Genomic DNA, 21,094 nt, shown 5'->3' with positions numbered 1-21,094 from the left:
ATCAGTGTAGATAGTGAGAGCTTGATCTACAATGAGAGGCCTGCTAAACTAGTAAAAGAGAAAGGGCCCCACCTTACCACTTCTATCAACCATGTGCCTGATCCTATGTGATGGCCAAAAGTAATGTCACCTGCATTTGCAGATACTGGGGTTTCTAAGACACACACACACACATACACAGAGATACTCTGTTAGTGTGGTATCCCTTTGATTCTGCACTCACTTCAGCTTGGTACCCAGGAGACATGTTGCTCACCCTTAAGGATGGCCACCCAGAATTGATAGGTCAGTTTAACTGCTTGCTAATCCAGACTGTTAGCTATCTGTGTGCCTAGCTACCTCTGGAGAAAGATGGACAAAAGAAGGCAGTAAGTACAAGCCTTAAGTTCAGGTACATTTAAAAGAGTCATTTTAAGTCACTTGGATGGTGCCATGTTTTTACTTGCAGTGTTGCCTTGTCCTTTGCAAATGTCATTTTGGTTCTTTTCAAAAATAGTGCTCAAGTGTTTCTGAATTTTTTAAATTCCTGGTTGGTGTGGTGTAGTAGTTTGAAAGTGGAACTATGGAGATTAGGGTTTGAGTCCCTGCTTGAACATAAAAACCCACTGGATGACTTTGGGCAAGTCACATTCTTTCATCCTCAGAGGATGGCAATAACAAACCTCCTCTGAAGAAACTTGCCAAGAAAACCCAATTACAGTCATCCCTCCATATTTGCAGCTTTGATATTTGCGGATTTGATTATTCATGGATTGATTAATATGTTCTCTCGAGGAACATCTAGGTCCTCCAGTCCAACATTGTGATCAACTTACTAAAAGTTGCACTGAAAGACCTAGAGATTCCTAGAGAGAATACTCTACTAGGCATTTGTAGCTCCTCCAGTGCAGTTCTATGGTCAGTGTCTGTCGGACGTTGATTACAGAGTTGCGCTGGAGGACCTAGAGATTCCTAGAGAGGTGTCCTCTCAGGTAAAAACATGGTATTTTTGTTATTTGCGGTTTTTCCATATTCACTGGGGTCTTGTGCCCCTAACCCTAGCAATATGGAGGGATAAGTGTATAGGGTTGCCTTGGGTTTGCCAAAATGACTTGAAGGCACACAACAACATCAACAACCTCTCATGAAAGGTGGTGGGGAAGGGATCATAACCCGGGAAAAGGTGTTCAAAAACATTGTTATGCCCATTCAGCTAGTTTTGCATTTCTTAATTTTCTTGACAATTAAACTCCACAACAACTAAATTCTGTCTTGATCGCGGGGGGGGGGGGGGAGGAGAAGAATCTCTGGGATTATAGAACTGCTTTTTGCAACCAACCCACTCTTTTACGAGTGCAAATGATTAATCATTTCTCTTCACTCAGTTATACCATTGCCTCACAATCGCTTGTTGATGATTGGGGAGGGAAGTGTTAAAGCTTAGGGGCCCAAGAAGGCTAGAAAACGGAGGAAGAAAGTGAAGGAAATAACATACAGTAAATGTTTACTTGGTATGATTAAAATGTTCTGACAGTGTAGCTACGAACTACATAAGGGGCATAGTTCAAAATGAATGGTCAGCTGTTTTGTTTTTTACTGAAAAGAGAAATTGTATAAAAGTAATGACAAATTTCATGCTTCATTCCTTGAACTACAATATTAAGTTCGGTGTCTCTGTGTCAGACTTCTATCTTCTTGCTTACCCTGTGTGTGGCCTTTTAGTAATTAACCTGAGGGTCTACTTTCCTTTTCTAATTTGTAGGAAGTGGCTCATGACATCTGTTTGGGCCCTGGGGCTAATTCTTGAAAACCTTTAGCTGTTTCCAGGTTTCTTGCTTTCTTTCAAAGTAGGAGGACTATAAAGATGTATAACAACTGGCAGACTTGATTCATAGCTCTAGGGGAAAAATCCTTTCAGATTATAAAGAAACCACTAAAAATACATACTGAAAGCTTGTATTAGAATGAAGCAAACAGAGAGTTGAATGCATACATTGCTTAGAGACTTTGTGAATATAAAAACTAGAGAAAAAGGCCACGTGAGTCTCCTTGAGAGCACGAACCGTTCTTAGTGTAGTTGGCTGTTTGCTATCCCCAAGATCCAGTATACATTTAGCCTAGTATAAATGTACACCAGTATAGATAACACTGTATCCCACAACTTCATAGTTAGTTGCACAGTGGGCACCACAGACTTGAGCTTTGCTGTTGTGTCATGTCCACCCACCGAGTCAAAAGTGGGGAAAGAAACCTGTGTGTACTTGTAGACAGTGGCTGCAATAGGGCCCATCTTAAGTAACCTCTGAGAAAGTGCTGCTTGCCATCTTTATGCTAGTGTGGTACTCCAGCATCCTGGCTTAGGAATTCAGTTCACCTTGGTGCAAGTTCTGTTTTAAAAAACAGTGTTGTTCAGGAGAATGTCCTTTTTCTGTTTCTCTCTTCTTGTATTCAAATTAATTTTATTTTGAATCTCTTAGTTTTAAGAACAGCGGAGTGATAAACATTTCAGAGAGACTGTGACATTTTACTTAATGTTTTTCAATAAAAGTGTAACAGATCACAACTCACATTAGGGAATGGGGTCCATAAAAGGAAAGAGGGGAATCTGATTTTTCTTTTCCCCACCAATGCCTGCACTCGCCACTGTGTGTGTTTATTGCCGCTTCTCCCACTCATAGGGTTGCCAGAGTGCAAACTGGAGAGGACTCTTGTACACTTATTAGTTGTGTAGAAGAGGGAATTTCACCAGCTGTTGCTTGTCATGCAACCAGGTAATGAACAGCTGCAGAAATTTCCTCATCTACATAACGATTCAATGTACAGGAGCCTTCTCCAAATTGTCACTCTGGCAGCTTCATTTGCCAGGCTATCCAAGTGCTAGTTTCATCTTTTTAAATACTGAAAAGGCAAGCCAAAATAGTATATCATTCTTCTGTTACAGTCAATACAATTCTGTGAATATTTACTTATGCCCCACTGCATTCAGTTAGCCCTACTCGCCAGTAAGTGTGCATAGAATTGTCGCTTTAGAGAGCCATTGCCTTTATTGTTGTTGTGTGCCTTCCAGTCATTTCTGACTTATGATGAGCCTAAGGCAACCCTGTCATGGGGTTTCCTTGGCTAGATTTGTTCAGAGGAGGTTTAGCATTGCCTTCCCCTGAGGCTGAGAGAGTGTGACTTGCCCAAGGTTACCCAGTGGGTTTCATGGCCAGGCAGAAATTGAACCCTGGTCCCCAGAGTCTTAGTCCACCACTCAAATCACTATATCACACTGGCTGTATTGCCTCTATACTTATTTAAAAATATATCCAGCCTTTCTTCTGCAACCATAAATTTAAAGCAGGAGTGAGAATCATGTGGTCCTCCAGTCGCTTTTAGACTGCAGTTCCCAGTCTTCTTAACCATTGGCTATGCTGCTCAGGAGTCCAGGGAGTTGCAAACCAGCAGTAATGGAAGGGTTGCATGATTTCCACCTGTGTTTTAGGTGCACATGTACAGCTCTACAGATTGAGGATGACCTTATTGACAATAAGAGAGGTTTGGCAATGGAAGCAATTACCTAGAGAGGTCGTGGGATCTCCTTCTCTAGAACTCCCAAACTTTGAGCATATGCTTTACGAGATTTGATATAAGAATATAATTTCTGGAGAAGTTGTAGATTTTTTTTCCCTTTTCCTCAACACTATGCAAAGGACATTTTCATAGATTTAAGTAATGATTGGCTTAAATGTGTATGCAGTTCCTTTTGCCTGTTTCAGTAATCTTCTCAAGTATCATAAATACAAGGAGAAAAGGCAAACACAGATATTTAAACTTCATGAGTGGAAGTAATCTTTTCATGCACATTGCTTCAGTTGAGGGTAGCCAACTCAGCATCCTCCCCAATCCTGCCTTCTCCAGAATGTCTAGCAACTGAGAAGAGAGATGTCGTTTCATTTATTGCAATATATTGTGCTCTGCACAAGTGAGGAACCAAGGCATCCAATGTGAATAATAATAATAATAATAATAATAATAATAATAATAATATGCAACACCGTAGGCCAGTAGACAAATTTAGATCTTAAGGTCAAACTGCATGTTAATGCAAACTGCATGTTACTACAAACAAGTGCTTAGCTATGGTCACTTAATTTCTTTACTTATTATTTACTCTTTTCTTTTCTTGAGAAGCAACAACTGCAGGCCTAGAACCTATGATTCTATGATGCTATGAACCTTATAAATAAAATCCTGTCTTTTTAACCGATGCATGTGTTTTAACTGATGGTTTTTGACACATCTAAAGCTAAAACTGATGAAAACACAATTATCTGTAGTATGTTCTTAACTATGTACAGTGAGTAACTATATACAAGGTAGAAACACCTGGTTTAGTACCTGTAGGGCCTTGAGTAGTGAAATAGTGACTAATGTGGGGGGGGGGGGATTGTGTGGTGAAAAGGTACAGAGAGGGAAGATGTAAATAGAAAAAATCCTTTCTCTACATGCACCATTGGTCTGATCTGGATTAGGGCCACACATGGTAAAAGTGGTCAGTGCTAAAATACCTGCTTATTATTCAACTTACCAGGGTTGCTTATTGTACAGTTTACCATTATAAAGACTGTTTGCTTTTGAAATGTATCTCATGTCTTTGGGCCTGCTGGCAGAATCAAACAGCTTGTATTTCTACACTGCATCCCAAGCAGCCTTTTCACATCTGTGTCAGTGATGTTTGCCTCCAGAATGGATCATAGAATCATAGAATAATAGAGTTGGAAGAGATCAAAAGGGCCATCCAGTCCAACCCCCTGCCATGCAGGAAATCACAATCAAAGCATCCCTGACAGATGGCCATCCAGCCTCTGCTTGAAGACCTCCAAGGAAGGAGACTCCACTACACTCCGAGGGAGTTTATTCCACAGTCGAACAGCTCTCACTGTCAGGAAGTTCCTCCTAATGTTGAGGTGGAGTCTCTTTTGCTGTAGCTTGCATCCATTGTTCCGGGTCCTAGTCTCTGGAGCAGCAGAAAACAAGCTTGCTCCCTCCTCAATATGACATCCCTTCCAATATTTAAACAGGGCTATCATATAACCTCTTAACCTTCTCTTCTCCAGGCTAAACATCCCCAGCTCCCTGAGTCGTTCCTCATAGGACATGATTTCCAGACCCTTCACCATTTTAGTCGTTTTCCTTTGGACATGCTCCAGTTTCTCCACATCCTTTTTAAATTGTGGTGTCCAGAACTGGACACAATATTCCAGGTGGGGCCTGACCAGAGCAGAATATAGTGGCACTTTTATTTCCCTTGATCTAGACACTATACTTTTATTGATGCAGCCTAAAATTGCATTGGCCTTTTTAGCTGTTGCGTCACACTGTTGACTCATGTTCAACTTGTGGTCTACTTGGACTCCCAGATCACTTTCACATGTAGTCTCATTCAGCCAGGTGTCTCCCATCCTATATCTGTGCATTTCATTTTTTCGCCCTAAGAGCAGTACCATACATTTTTCCATGTTGAATTTCATTCCGTTAGCTTTGGGCCAGCTTTCTAGTCTTTTTAGGTCATTTTGAATTTTGGTCCTGTCCTCTGGGGTATTAGCTACTCCTCCTAGTTTGGTGTCATCTGCAAATTTGATGAGTATACCCCCAATTTTTTCATCCAAGTCATTGATAAAGATGTTGAATAGCACTGGCCCCAGGACAGAGCCCTGTGGAACCCCACTAGTCACTTCTCTCCAGGATGAAAGGGAGCCATGGTTGAGCACCCTTTGGGTTCGTCCGGTCAACCAATTACAAATCCATGTAACAGTTGCCTTGTCTAGCCCACATTCTACAAGCTTGTTTGCAAGAATGTCATGGGGAACTTTGTGAAAGGCCTTACTGAAATCAAGATATACTATATCCACAGCATTCCCTTCATCTAACAAGCTGGTAATTTTATCAAAGAAAGAGATTAGATTTGTCTGGCATGACTTCTTTCTCTGAAATCCGTGCTGACTTTTTGTGATTATGGCATTGCCTTCTAGATGTTTACAGACTCTCTGTTTAATGATCTGCTCTAGAATCTTTCCTGGTATAGATGTCAGACTAACTGGACGATAATTGTTGGGATCCTCTTTTCCCCCCTTTTTGAAGATGGGGACAACATTTGCCCTCCTCCAGTCTTCTAGGACTTTTCCTGTTCTCTAGGAGTTCTCAAAGATTATTGCCAATGGCTCTGATATTACATTTGCCAGTTCTTTTAATACTCTTGGATGCTGAATACAGATGGTGGGATACTCCCTATACTTCAGTTCTGGAGAAGGTGGTGAGAGCAAAAGAAAAGCTCAATGCTACTAAAAATGGTAGCCCATGAACTGCTGCTGGTTTTGTTAGCCATTAGCTGTCAGCCTGTAGCAGGTTTTCAGGTGGGGAAAAGAAACAATTGTAGCCAATGGGGACAAAAACGTGTTGATCCCTGGTACCCTAAGGAAGAAAAACCTGCTCATGTTTGTTGTTAGCTGCCCTCGAGTTGGTTTGGACTCATGGCGACCCTGTGGATGAGACATCTCCATGGCGGGTTACACACCGCCATATTAGTACGCGACGAACGCGTACTAGGGTTAGGAAGGGGCGGTCCTTCCACACCCCCCTAACCCTAGTACGTGCTCCACGCGCACAAAATGGCAGTGGCTGTCCCACACGGCCACTGCCATGATGGCGTCACGAACGCGCCGCCATCGCTCTGCGCAAGGGCGCCGGAAAGCGGCGGATTGGGGCCTCAGCAGCTGCTGCTCTGGCCACTGAGGCCCTGATACACCGGGGAAAGGGGCGGGTACAGGCCGCCGCTTTTCGGCGGTCTGTAACCCACCCAAGAATCCCTATCTTCCACTGCCTTGCCCAGATCCTGCAAGCCCTTGCCCATAATCACCCAGATTGAGTATCCATCTCGTTTGTGGTCTTCCTCTCTTTTTTATACCCTCTACTTTCCTATCATTATCATTTTTTCTAGTGATCCATGTCTTCTCATTATGTGGCCAAAGTACAATGGTATCAACTTGATCATCTTTGCTTCCAAGGAGAGCCCTGGTCTGATCTGTTCAAGAATCTATTTGTTTGTCTTCTTGGCTGTCCATGGTCTCCTAAGTACTCTTCTCCAGCATCACATTTCAAATGAGTTGATTTTCTTCCTGTCTGCTTCCTTCACTGTTCAGCTCTTGCCTCCGTACATGGTAATTAGGAATACAATGGCTTGAACAATTCTGATTTTAGTGCTCAGTTGTATGTCTTTGCTGTTCAGTAACTTTTCCAGTTCTTTCATAACTGCCCTTCCCATTCCTTGTCTTCTTATTTCTTGACTGCAGTCTCCATTCTGGTCAATGTTTGATCCTAGATGTGGGAATTTTTAAACTATTTCAGTTTCCTTGTTGTCTAGATTGAATTTGTGTATTTCTTCTGTGGTCATTATTTTTGTTTTCTTAATGTTCAGCATCAGACCTGCCTTTGCACTTTCATCTTTGACCTTCCAGTTACCAAATGTCTTCTGCTAATATTATGGTGTTGTCTGAATATCTTAGGTTGTTAATGTTGCTTCCTTTACTCCTCCTTTTTCTGATTCTAATTCTGCTTTTGTTAAAATGTTTTCAGCATATAAGTTAAACAATAAGGTGATAGGATGCAGCCTTGCCTGACCCCTTTGCCTATTGGGAACCACTCTGTTTCCCCAAATTCTGTTCTGATGGTGGTCTCTTGTCCTTGGTACAGATTCCTCATCAGGACTATCAGATGTAATGGCATGTCCATGTCTTTGAGTGCATTCCATAGCTTTTCATGCGCTATACAATCAACTGCTTTGCTGTAGTCTATAAAACACATGCTGATTCTTTTTTTGGAATTCTTTGGTGCACTCCATTAGCCATCACATGTTTGCAATGTGGTCCCTAGTGCCCCTTCCTTTTCTGAATCCTGCTTGCACCTCTGGAATTTCTCTCTCCATGTATGGTTGGAGTGTATGCTGCAGAATTTTGAGTATTATTTAGCTTGCATGTGAGATTAGTGCTATCGTCCTATAGTTGCTGCAGTCTTTTGTATCTCCTTTCTTGTGGATTGGTATATATATTGAGCATTTCCAGTCTGTTGGCCACATCAGATACTTAAGAAGCACTGGTCGGGCTTACAGTTTTCATGATTCAGAATGTCCATCCTATCTGATGCTGTCCCAAGGATCTCACCTGACAGTGTCACATAATACTTTGCTCATTGGCTTGAGTGTGATTCTATCAGAGCATGACATGAACACAGATTAATCACAAGATCACTTCTCCAAATATACACAGTTTTAATGTACAGATCTGGTTGTGTATATTGGTTTTCTACTGCTCCCTTTTTCTTGATTATTAGAAGTACAGTTTTCTTGATGGGGGACATCTGTTGGATAGACAATAAAGTATAATCATATTTTAACTTATAAGCATTATATATATCCAGTACCGTGTCTAATTTTAACAACAGAGCCCTTCTTAGTCATGGAAACTTGTCACAAGTGGCATTTTTAATGCATTTCAGTTGCATGTGATTAAAAAGTCCAGGCTTGGCCTGACAAAATTCTAGCAAGCAAATAACAAAAACAAAGAGTCTTGTGGTACCTTAAAGAGGTGGCAGTCAATGTACTGATACACAGCATGACAGATTGCAATGCCCACATCAAAAATCTATCTGTATGTTTATAAGCTTAGTAATGCAATACAAGTTTTAAGTGCTAAGATTTCCAGAAGCATTTTGTTATATATTTTTTCCTATACACTTCCTCTACTTCCTTAGGAAAGAGCTCTGGGGATTTCACATAACTAGACTGTGAGGTAACTGAGCTATGCTAAATGGTATTCCAGTTTGCCTGTATCTCCATATTCATCAGGTAGGTATGTCCCACTAACTTTTCTGCCAACGTAATGACATCATGGAATTTTATCTTGTAACAGTGGTCACAGAATTCAGGCAAACAGTTGCTTCTCAGTTAGCACACTCAGAGATATTATGTGAAATATTTATCGGTCTTCTTATTCATTCTAGCACTGTCATACTAGCAGGGGATAACCATAAATCCAAGTGAGGAATTGAATTGGCTGGAAGCACTATATTTGCAAGTCTTGCCATGCTTCCTGTTTCCAAATCTAGGTTTTAGGCTGCGTGTAGAATATACTCTCAGTTCCAGAACTGGAATTGGCAGCCTGAGGTTTCCCATTGCCTGAGGCAGGAAGTAATGCACTGCTGCTCGCTGCATCACACTACTCCCCTTTATTGCTCTGCCAGGCTCCCCTTTACCACAGATTTGGAGGGCTTAATGTAGAACTATTGTGGCCACTTCAAAACAGAACAAAAAACAAACAAACCTGGCACTTCAAAATTGCATAGGCAGTTTCCCGGGTTAATCTGCCTTCAGTGCCTGGCATTGACGATTCCTGGGAGGCATGAATTTAGGAAGCAGCTGGCACTGGGAGCTGTGCAGAGCAGAAGTGTCCTTCAGCCTCAGGGGAAGGCAGTGGCAAACCACCTCTGAACAAATCTTGCCAAGAAAATCCCATGATAGAGTTGCCATAAGTCAGAAACAACCTGAAGGCAAACAATGACAACTACATCAATTCTTATTTATAATTTATTAAGTTACTTGCTTTCTTCATCAAGAAACTTAGTGAAGAGTTATGTTAAAAATCCATTTTAAAAATAGGTGCCAGATAGGATGGATGAGAGAACTCAGAACTTTACCTTTCTGTGGGTCACATTATTTAAATTGTGTTAAGGAACCATATTTTCAAAATTTATCCTGGAATTACTTTAGCATGAATTAAATTTTGGAGTAGATCTTTATCTGTCTGTGGTAGCATGCACCAGTGAACTTAAACCAATTCCTCTTCTATCATGTAATTTGAAGTAAAAATCTCTTTATACGTTGTCCATAACAACTGAGCAATGTCAAAATATGATCTCAAACAAAGAAAGGTGAATCCATCTTCATTATGAGAAGCTTATAAAATGTTTGCTTTCATCCTAACTGGTATTCTTTTTCAGAGTAATTTCAGCAAAGTCTTCTCATTCCCAAATCCCCCTGTAATCCACTAATAAAGCTTTTTGTAAACAAAAATTAAACAATTCTAGAAGTTGTATTGTCCACTAAATGCTGCAGTTTAGCTCAACAGTTAAAGGCTTGAGAAAACTTTATAGCAGGAATAATTTCTGACCTTGGATTTATAACTTGATGAACTAAGTTGCCCAAGTGATGAGCCCCTTGGTATACAATTACCCTGGGATGGTAGGCTGGAGATGCCATGCCCACTGCAACTGGAACACTTGCTTTCACATGGTGTCACAATAATGGGGTATTAATGATTCACAAACCACCTCTGAACAAATCTTGCCAAGAAAATCTTTTTTATTCCATGTGTGTGATTGGAGAGAAAAAAAACAGGTAATCTCTCACTACTAAGGAACTCTCCTGTGACTCACAAGTGTGACATAGGAAGTGATTCTGCTGAATGACATACTGGGGACTGGGGGATTCAGTTTATTTGCAGAAGGTTTAATGATGGATTTCCAATGGCGCTTTCACACATTATTGCCTTTAACACATTCACGATAGCGCTAATGAAGTAAGCCATTAACACTTTTTTGTTGTTAATGAGAAGATGCACTAGCACAATGCATCAGTGATGGGACAAGTACTGTATGTGCACGGCATCATGTGAAAATCTTTTTGAGCTCATGCAAACATGATGAGAGCATAGCGCTTTTCTCCCGTTTCTTATCCCCGTGTGATAATCTCCACAGATTCCATTTTAACTGCCCAGGCTGCCTCCTGTGGAAACCTGGTGTTTGTAGACTGGTGAGACAGTAGAGGTCTCTCTCTGAGAATTCTGAAAATCCCTCCCTAAACTGCAAACCCCATGAGTCTATAGGATGGTGGAACTATGGCAGTTAAAATGGAAGCATTGTGCTTAAGTGTGTAGTGTGAAACAGTCCACAGCAGGACTAGCATGATTCCATAGCTTTTCCTGCTAGGCCAACTCATTTTTTCTATATTTTTTATAAGTAGCAGCCATGTTAGAAATCACATGTCCTTCTGTTTTAAGTACAGTAATACCTTTATTTGGCCAGCCTAAATACGCAAAATACCTGATGCAAGCTTTCAAAGCTACATTGGCATCTTTATCAGACAAAGGCATTAAAAATCATACAAGAGAAAAAAAAAACATTAAAAATGACAATGTTAATCACAGGCCAAGGTGTTTTGGGATGGTGTTCTGTGCAGGGACATCTATGCAGGCAAACCCTTTCTCCTTCCAGCCATGTGGCACTGGGAGCAAAGCATTCCAAAGTTCAGGAGATAAAATCTGAATTCCATTTGACAATACAAAGAGGTACCTTTGGGGCTTGCATGAATATATATCCCTCCACAGACATCCTGTGTGATTTTAAACACCTTTGCCTGATGAAGAAGCCAGTGGAGCTTCAAAAGTTTGTATCATGTATTTTTTTGCATTTTTGGTTTGCCAAATAAAGGTATCACTGTTCTGTGGAAATTGGATGTTGTTGTACTTTGCGATATGGCCAACAAAGCTACCTAGAATATGTTATCTGTCTAAGCAAAGTATCAGAAAAGACTTAGCATATTCAGCTATGCTGACCTAGGATAAGGCACTCATTTTACAAGTTCTAGGCTTAAACGTGACCTTGAAATAATCCCTGAAGCATTATTATCAAGCCACTCACAGTCTTGCCAAATTTTAATTAGGATATGATAGGCATGCACCTGAGGGGCAAAACAGGTCATCAAAATAAGCAAGTTTTCGGCCAACTTTGAGACGGGGCATTTAGACAATGCATGCTTTGAAGCTGCCCGGAAAGCACACCCAAGCTGCACTACAGGGAGAAAAGTCAGACTACAAAGGAGCTGGATTTTTCTGCTTCTTTCCAGATAATGCTCACTTTCGTATGTACATATAAATGCACCGACACCAGGGTGGCTCTAAAGAAGCACTCTTTCTAAACCCTAACCCTAATTGTACATGTAGATGCCACATCGCAGGAGCGCATTTAAAAGGGGTGGAGCTGCCATACCCAAGCGGTGAGTGTGACAATGCCCCAACCGTGACACCTCTCGTGGAGATGATTACAACATACACAAAACAGACAGTTTGGTTGGTGGGGTTTCAGTCCGGCTTCGGAAAAGGCAGCTTCAAGCTGCTTTTTCCTGCCCTTCTCTTTCGCCCCTAACTTGTGCATTTGTTTAATTTACTCCCTGCCTTTCCAAAAAAGTAACACTCATATCTTTGCAGAGGTTCCCAGGTTCAGCTCCTGCTATCATATTTAGTTATTTAGTTATTTAGTTAGTTATAACCCTAAACCCCCTCCCCCAAATTGGGACACAAAGCAGATTTCTACTTCAAAGGATCAGGTGGCAGGTGATCTAGAAGATATTTGTCTGAGGTAAAGCAATCCTATGATTAAAATTGTGAAGGTGAAACACCTTCAAGTTGCAAGAAGTGGTGAAGTCACATGTCTCACTATCAGTTTATATACATCCCAATAAATTAAATGTACTGATATATTTATATGTAAGCAGTGCCTCATCAGACGTGTTCTATAATAGCCAAGCCTTTACTGCTAGATGAACATCTGCTTTAATGCAGAGCCTGACTATTTTTGACAAGCATAGCTTGTGCAGCTTAATACACATCTGTCTCACAGCCTCCTGTCTACAGCAGTACTGCTGAAAGTGGTGGTCCGCTGATCAGTGCTGGTCCGCCAGCCATCAACTGCCATCAGCTGCCATTTCCTGGAGAATTTCCAGAAAGAATTGTAACTAGTGGGCATAAATACATTACTAGTCCTTGGCACATGGAGGTCGGGGGGGGGGGGGGGAGAATTGCCGGTCCCACATATTGGACAGCTTAAGAAGCACGGGTCTCGAAAACATAATACATATTTAGCTATACCTTGTGTAGTAAACAGTGTGGCCAGAAATTTAGGTCACAGAATTATTTTATTTTCAAAAGAAATGTAACAGTAAGTGCTTCTCAGGTGTTGCTACCTTGAAACATCCTAATTGTAACATAATTTTCTTAATTTCTTTCTCTGTTCATTACTCCTCAAGCCCTGAGATGCTGCCTCTACATTTCTTGCACACTTTGTGTGCATGTTGACTTGGTGTTTGCTGCATAAATGAAGCAGAATGGCTAGGCTGCTTAAGAAATCTTATCTTTGTGGAAAACGTTAGCATGTTTGGTATCAAATAATACAAATAGTTCCCCAAGAGGCTACTAAAACTTAAATTAACTGCTTTATAAACTTGAAAATGCAATATATATGACTTTCCTATTTCAAGAAATTATCCAGCCTAGTTGACCTTCCTTGGAATTTCCTCTTTTGCAATTATGTTTAGTGTGTTAATAAAGATCACTTTGAACTCAGTCATGGCCAAATGGTCTCCTAGGACATGGTTCAACAATTGTGTGAAGGCCCTGTGTCAACCTCAAGCTAGATAATAGCTCCTCTGCACAAAAATAACAAGGCTGTATTTAAACAATTGTTGGCAAAGTGTCCTCCTGTCTGCTCAGATCCCATAGTAAAAGGAGTCCTGTGTGTACTCTGGAATGTGTGGAGTGGGAAAGTACTTAACCCTCACTTGCAGTGGTGTTATTAAATTATATCGTCAGTTCAGGTCACTATCAAAACATCATATATCTGAAGACTTTTCCTACAAAACTGTAAATCTCATTTTATATAGTTGTGTATTGAATGTCTGCATGAACTCTGTAGTTTGTTTAAGAGGATAGATAATGAGTTTATCCTGAGTGAGAGAATAGCAAATGCTGCAGTGGGTACAGAAAGGACTTCAAAGTGTTTGTGTTTTTAAACAGGCAGGTTTAAAGTAAAATCTGACTTAACCAAACAGGTTATGACAAAGCTTAAATGTCTATCTTAAAACTGAGCAGTGATGCTTTCATAAACATGTCCATTAGCAGACACATTGAGCTGAATTACTGCTTCTCCAAATTATCTCTCTGGCTTCTAGACACATGAGGGGGCAACATTACTCTGAGTTCGTGGGCACAGAGACTCTGTAATAGAACTGGCTTCTAGGAATCCCTTTCTGCAGCCTCCTTACAGCTCAGCATAAGGAATGTGGAATGCCCTTGTTGCTCACCTGAAAGTTTAGCCACAGATTTCCTTCCTTAAAATCTTAGAACCATAGAGTTGGAAGAGACTACAAGGGCCATCCAGTCCAATCCCCTGCCATGCAGGAATCACAATCAAAGCATCACTGATATGTTGCCATCCAGCTTCTGTTTAAAGACCTCCAAGGAAATAGACTCAAGCACCCTCCAAGTGAGTGTGTTCCACTGTCAAATAGCTCTTATTTTGAAGAAATTCCTCCTAATGTGGAGGTTTAAGTGTAGCGCGGCTTCAGCGTAAGCTGAAAGCGATGTAAATGAAGCCCATGTAAGGCATGGGCTGACTGTATCTTCTCCAGAGAGAAGTATACTTGGGTTTCTGTTCATTTGTAACCCCAAGGTCTATCACTCGCTATCATTCCTCTCAGTGAATGGATTATATAGATTTTGATCTTGATTGATCTATCCTGGCCATGTGCTCTTGAGTTTCCCCCATGCTGAGCCAGTCAGATCTCCTTATGTGGTCATGGCTAGTTGCCTGCACTGAAGGCAGGCTCTCAGCTACATGCCTCAAGCAAGAGGTCAGGAGGCTAGACCTTGGGGTAAGAGCAGTGAGAACTGAGCATGCCCCAAGGAAAGGGACTATGAACTCACTGTTGGAGAAAGAACCAAAAAGAAAAGGTGGGGGAAGAATCACGTGAGCCTTCCTTTTCTGGAAATAATAATAATAATAATAATAATAATAATAATTTGTTTTATTTATATACCGCTATTCCAAAGATCATAGCGGTGAACAGCAAGTAAGCTAATTAGCAAGTAAGCTAATTTGCCCCCAACAGTCTGGGTACTCATTTTAGCTCCCTCCTCGGAAGGATGCAAGCCTGAGTCGAGCTTGGGCCCTTTTGCTGGTCTTGAACTCGCAACCTTGTGGTTTCGAGTGAATGGCTGCAGTACAGGCATTTAACCACTGCGCCACCAGGGCTCACTGACATAGTGTTAGTCAAGTTTATAAAATCCTAGGTGTGGTTTCATGTCCACTGCACTGGGGTGCTCAGATCAGTTTATCTTACATTGTATGTTTGTAGTAGATCTGAGGGGAGTATGACCTACCTCAAACTGCAGCCCTTGAGAGAAACTGGAAAGGAGACTCATTGTATTTGACTGTTTATTTTATATGTAAACAGTAAGTGACAGGAGAAGAGGCTTTTGAAATCCACACTAAACAACTTGCATAGGTTACTTAGGGGCTGTACAAATCGCCTGTAAGTGGCAGCTCTATGCATTGGGTAGAGGACGCGACAACTGCACGCCACACCCCCAACCTGGTACTATCTGTGTGGCACGGCCTTATGATGCCCCTTGTGCTCTGAGCATGAGCGACGTCATCATGGCACAAGCCGTCTGGTTGGGCGCGTGCCAAGATGGCGCCCAGATGCCAGCACAAGGGCTTCCAGTGTGTAAACACTCAGCCCCCACTGAACACTAGTGCCAGTCTGTACACCCTCTTAGTTCTCCAAGTATTCACAGTTTGAGATGACTTACTAAATAATTCTTATCTGAATACAAGTCACTATCAAGCAATCATGTATCTGAAGACTTTTCTGCCAAAATTGTAAATGTAATTTTTATGTATTTTTGGACTGAATGATCCTTGAATTCTGGGCAGTAATAGCCCATAAAGGGCCTACCCAAGGTGCATGGAAAGAAGCAAGCAATAATTTTGCATTTGGATTTAAAATACAGGTTTGGATTGTTGCAGTACTAAAGTATTTTGATACAAATTATAAATGGAATAAGCATTTTAGGTCAAATAAGCAGAGTAATGTAGTCCATTAATCAGTGTACATTTTCCTAAAACTATAAAAATACTCTTTAGGTTAACAACTATAAACACATTTGTAACTAATATTTATAAAGAGATATTAACGTCCTTGCTGGTTTTCAAAATGGACTGAGATATAATGGGCTCTATTTATACTATGTATTCTATTTAACGATATTAATAGTTAGAGCAAACAATTGGTATGTATTTATGTACAGAAAATGTCTGAAGCATGACTGGGAATTCAAACTGAATTTCCATTTGGTAATTTAAAATAATTAGTTAAAGCCCGCCTGTCCTCACAGAATGTACTGCTCTGGTATAGATAGAGGCCTTCCACAATTAACTTTCAAAGGTCTCCTGAGTGGAGTCCGTCACATTTTTAATTGCATTCTTAATGTATGTCATCAAAATGAAGTGAGCCTTCTCAGTAAGCTCATATGGGGTGGGGGGATTTGACGTCAGAAAGGACAACTGTATGTTTTAAAAGCTTCAGCAGGATAGCAAATAAAACTTTCTCCTCCCTCCCCCAATGGTATCTGGTAAAAGAGGAACCACTACAGTGGGATCTAAACCTAAGATGACTCAGCTGTTCGAGGAGACAGGTGTATGACCTCTTTCTCTCTTTTTAAATAACCAAACAGAATGGGGATTCCAGTTGCTTGTAGGTCTGAGGAGGGGAAATAAATCAGCACATTTGTCTATGTACATATGAGCTGAATTGTTTAAACAAATGAAATTATCATCAATGCTTATTGCACTCCTATGAATTCATGCTGGCACACAAGATATTGCTAGCACCCAAGAATGATTTTATACTCTATTATATGGTCGTTTCTAGTTATTTTTTAAATTGGGACTCACTATGGGAGAAAAGCAGCAATATAAATAAAGAAAGAAATATTGATCCACAGGATGTCCACTGCAGAAGTCTCAAGTTTCCTGAGGCACATAATCCAGCAGGAGGTTCTACTCCCATTGCCTATTGTTTATGCTTATTGTCGTGTTTTGGATGCATCCACATTGTAGAAATAATGCAGTTTGACACCACTTCATGTACTGTAGCTCTGTCCTATGGAATCCTTTGATCTTCAGTTTTACAAGCTCTTTAAAAGCCTTCTCTGCCAGATATATGCCCTCTCTTTTCTTGTCTGGCATGATAACGTAAGAGATAACTGCCATCTATCTTTTGTTAAATACAGGGGCACTATCTCACTATGCCATAAAATGCATGGTGCCGCACAAAACTACAAATCACAGGATGCTGTAGGATGGAGCCATGGCAGCTACAGTGGTGTCAAACCGCATTATTTCTACAATGTAGGCACACCCTTTATGTATAATATGTCTTTGGATATGAAAGGTCAAGTATGCAGACATAATGGTATGTCACCTTTCATACACATTTATGTAATGTAATTTTGTTTTGTCCCTCCATTCAATGGCTGGCATCCTTTTGGATCATCTCAACTAGGGCAGACCCATTCAATCAATTGCTGAATGGTGAGTCAACACAGAAGTAAACCTAATGGACACAATGGGTCTGTTCTAGAGAGGACTAAAAAGGGAATTTAGCTCAATAAGCGATTTACAATAAAACCATAAAAAGAATAAAAAACAACAGTGTAAAAAAATTAAAAAGAGATAAATGCATTCTTTAAAATGAAAAAGAATATTCTTGCAAAATTGAAGAGTGATGTGAACCATGGACAGTTTGGCAGAACACTGTGTTTTTATCCAGAGATTTTAATAATAATAATAATAATAATAATAATAATAACAACTTAGTTTTAGCCCGCCTTTCCAGGGATCAAGGCGGGTTACAACCAATAATCCAACACAGTACAAACTGATACAATAAAAAGACAACAAGCAATCTCAGTATTAACAGTAAAACAGTAAAACATCAATTAAAATCTACTCTAATACAATAAAATTTCCAACTAGCACAATTGCAATACTGAGGAGAGAGAAGGAGTTACTTCGTGGGTATTAGGGATATGCCTGCTGGAAGAAATATGTTTTAAGCCCCTTTTTAAATTGGTCCAGAGAGGTGGCCGAGTGGAGCTTGCCAGGAAGCGAGTTCCAGAGCTTGGGGGCTGAGGTGGAGAAGGCCCTTAAAAAGGCAATGTGTTGATGTTAGTTTCATTAAATCATCTCTCTCTCTCTCTCTCTCTCTCTCTCTTTCTTGGTGTGTGTGTATGTGTGGCTAGAACATAAAGTAGGACAAAAAAAACCCCAAAACATGAATTATGAGTGTTTTCAGAGGAACTATATGGTGGTGATAGCATTTTAATCTGCTATATTTCCCCCTGACCTCCAGTCTCCCACCACCATCAGTGGCGTTTCCATTTTGTGCCTCTGAGTGGCACATGTAATGGTCAGCAAAGAACAGAAGGGAGGGAAGGAGGTGCAGAAGAAGGAAGCCTGTGTGACACTGCCTTGTGATGCCAAGGGATGCATGGGAAATGAAGGTCAATATGTGCAGAAAATGAAAAGAGGGGACACAAAGAACAGATAAAACAAGATGGGAAAAAAAAAACAGGGAGCAGAAGAAGATAAATAGAAAAAAGCTGAGGGAATCATACAAGATGAAAAAGACCCAGTGGAGTGAAGAGGACACTTGGAAGATGGAAAAAACAATATAGGATTGTCAGACAAAAAGACACATGGAGAAACAAGAAAATGAGTGCCTAAGAGGGATGGAGAATTGAGAGACAAAACTACCCCTTAGCCATCAGAGAAAGACAGCAACAAAGAGACACATGGACTGTAGAAGAATTGGTGGCGAGGAAGAAATATTTGAAGATGACTTTTAGCAGTTGATCTGTCCCTGTCCCTGTTTCTTTTCTTTTTTTAATTTTTTAAAATTTAAAACAGAATAACAAGTAACAAAGAGAAAAATAACAATGTATAATTATTCCTCTGATTTACCAAAAAACTCTCCCCCCAACAAATAGTAATATTAAATACAGCCAGCCCTTCTTATACACGGATTTTTTTATACATGGATTCAAGCATCCACGGTTTGAAAATGTTCAAAAAAGTATAAATTTCATATATCAAACCTTGATTTTCCATTTTTATAAGGGACACCATTTTGCTATGTCATTATATTTAGTGGGACTTGAGCATAAACGGATTTTGTTATCCATGGGGGATCTTGGAACTAAAGCCCAGTGTGTAACAAGGGCCCACTGTAATCTGTCACTGCTTTTTAAACAGATTTTTGAGAGATATTCTTGCAGATTATGTTGATAGAAGGTAGTCTGCTTATTGTTGATGAGGTTTGGTTTGGCTTATAGTTTATAGATAAAGGTTTTTATTTCCTGCATCCTTCCTGTGTCTGCATTTCTTTTTAACTTTACTCGCTCCCTTGGGGGGGGGGGGTGAAGGGGGAGAGTGAGATATGGAATTTAAAAAAAAATTGCAGCTGTTTCCTTCTCTCTCAGTCTCACAAGGGGAACAAGGTTGGGGTGAAGGAGTGAAATAATGGACAGGGTTTTTCACCTGAATCCCAGCAAAGTTTTAGTGGAGTAATTTATCACAAATTTAAATACCGAATTAGATTCAGCATCATTAAATGTCCCCCATTCAATGTAAAATTAATTTAACATATTTTTAAAAGATGTCTAGTTTAAGCATAAAACGGTTGCAAATTCGCCTAATTTTCATATCTCTGAAAGTTGTATTTTGAATGTAAAGGCCAATGATGAGGGAAATAACTCGGGATCTTCTTGTGAAAGGAATTTCAGAATTAAGGTTTTGCTACACAAAGGCCACATAAGAACTGATCTCCAAAGGCTACTGGATAGCTTGAAATTCTTCTGCTAATCTATGAAACTTCATATTCCTTATGCATTTTCCTGAAAAAAAATAGTTGTGTGTGTTTGTGTGTGTGTGTGTGCTCATGAATGAGAATTCATAGAATCATAGAATCATAGAATCATAGAATCGTAGAGTTGGAAGAGACCACTAGGGCCATCCAGTCCAACCCCCTGCCATGCAGGAAATCCAAATCAAAGCATCCCTGACAGATGGCCATCCAGCCTCTGTTTAAAGACCTCCAAGGAAGGAGACTCTATCACCCTCCGAGGGAGTGCATTCCACTGTCGAACAGCCCTTACTGACAGGAAGTTCCTTCTAATGTTCAGGTGGAATATCTTTTCCTGTAGCTTGCATCCATTGTTCCGGGTCCTGTTCTCTGGAGCAGCAGAAAACAAGCTTGCTCCCTCCTCAATATAACATCCTTTCAAATATTTAAACAGGGCTATCATATCACCTCTTAACCTTCTTTTCTCCAGGCTAAACATCCCCAGCTCCCTAAGTCGTTCCTCATAGGGCATGGTTTCCAGACCCTTCACCATTTTTGTCGCCCTCCTTTGGACACGCTCCAGTTTCTCAATGTCCTTTCTGAATTGTGGCGCCCAGAACTGGACACAATATTCTAGGTGGGGCCTGACCAAAGCAGAATACAGTGGCACTATTACTTCTCTTGATCTAGACACTATACTTCTATTGATGCAGCCTAAAATAGCATTGGCCTTTTTAGCTGCTGCATCACACTGTTGACTCATGTTCAACTTGTGGTCTACTTGGACTCCTAGATCCCTTTCACACGTAGTTTCATTCAGCCAGGTGTCACCCATCCTATATCTGTGCATTTTATTTTTCCACCCTAAGTGCAATACCTTACATTTCTCTGTGTTGAATTTCATTTTGTTAGCTTTGGCCCAGCTTTCTAGTCTATTCAGGTCATTTTGAATCTTGATCCTGTCCTCTGGGGTATTAGCTATTCCCCCTAATTTGGTGTCATCTGCAAATTTGATAAGTATGCTCCCAATTCTGTCATCCAGGTCATTGATAAAGATGTTGAATAGCACTGGGCCCAGGACAGAGCCCTGTGGGACCCCACTGGTCACTTCTCTCCAGGATGAAAGGGAGCCATGGTTGAGCACCCTTTGGGTTCGTCCGGTCAACCAATTACAGATCCATTTAACAGTTACCTTGTCTAGCCCACATTTTACAAGCTTGTTTGCAAGAATGTCATGGGAAACCTTGTCAAAGGCCTTACTGAAATCAAGATATACTATATCCACAGCAGTCCCTTCATCTACCAAGCTGGTAATTTTATCAAAGAAAGAGATTAGATTTGTCT

The 21,094-nt window shown here is 40.6% G+C and overlaps 1 protein-coding gene across 2 annotated transcripts in view; it reads left to right on the top strand.

Moving 5' to 3' along the window:
- The window catches only part of FGFRL1 (fibroblast growth factor receptor like 1), a 238,814-nt gene that overhangs the window by 95,532 nt on the left and 122,188 nt on the right, over nt 1-21,094 (top strand). The window contains exon 1 of one of the 2 annotated variants that reach the window (XM_089510978.1): nt 8,781-8,860. The exons of the other annotated variant lie outside the window; for it this stretch is intronic. The gene's annotated coding sequence lies outside the window, so the exon portion shown is untranslated. Of the gene's footprint in view, nt 1-8,780; nt 8,861-21,094 lie in introns of those variants that run through there. 2 annotated transcript variants of the gene reach the window in all.

This window comes from Sceloporus occidentalis, unplaced genomic scaffold, assembly GCF_023333645.1.
Source record: "Sceloporus occidentalis isolate IW3139 unplaced genomic scaffold, rSceOcc1.0.p SCAF_2, whole genome shotgun sequence".
Taxonomy (NCBI): domain Eukaryota; kingdom Metazoa; phylum Chordata; class Lepidosauria; order Squamata; family Phrynosomatidae; genus Sceloporus; species Sceloporus occidentalis.
Note: the sequence above shows the minus strand (reverse complement) of the source record. Positions and strands in the feature narration are given on the sequence as shown.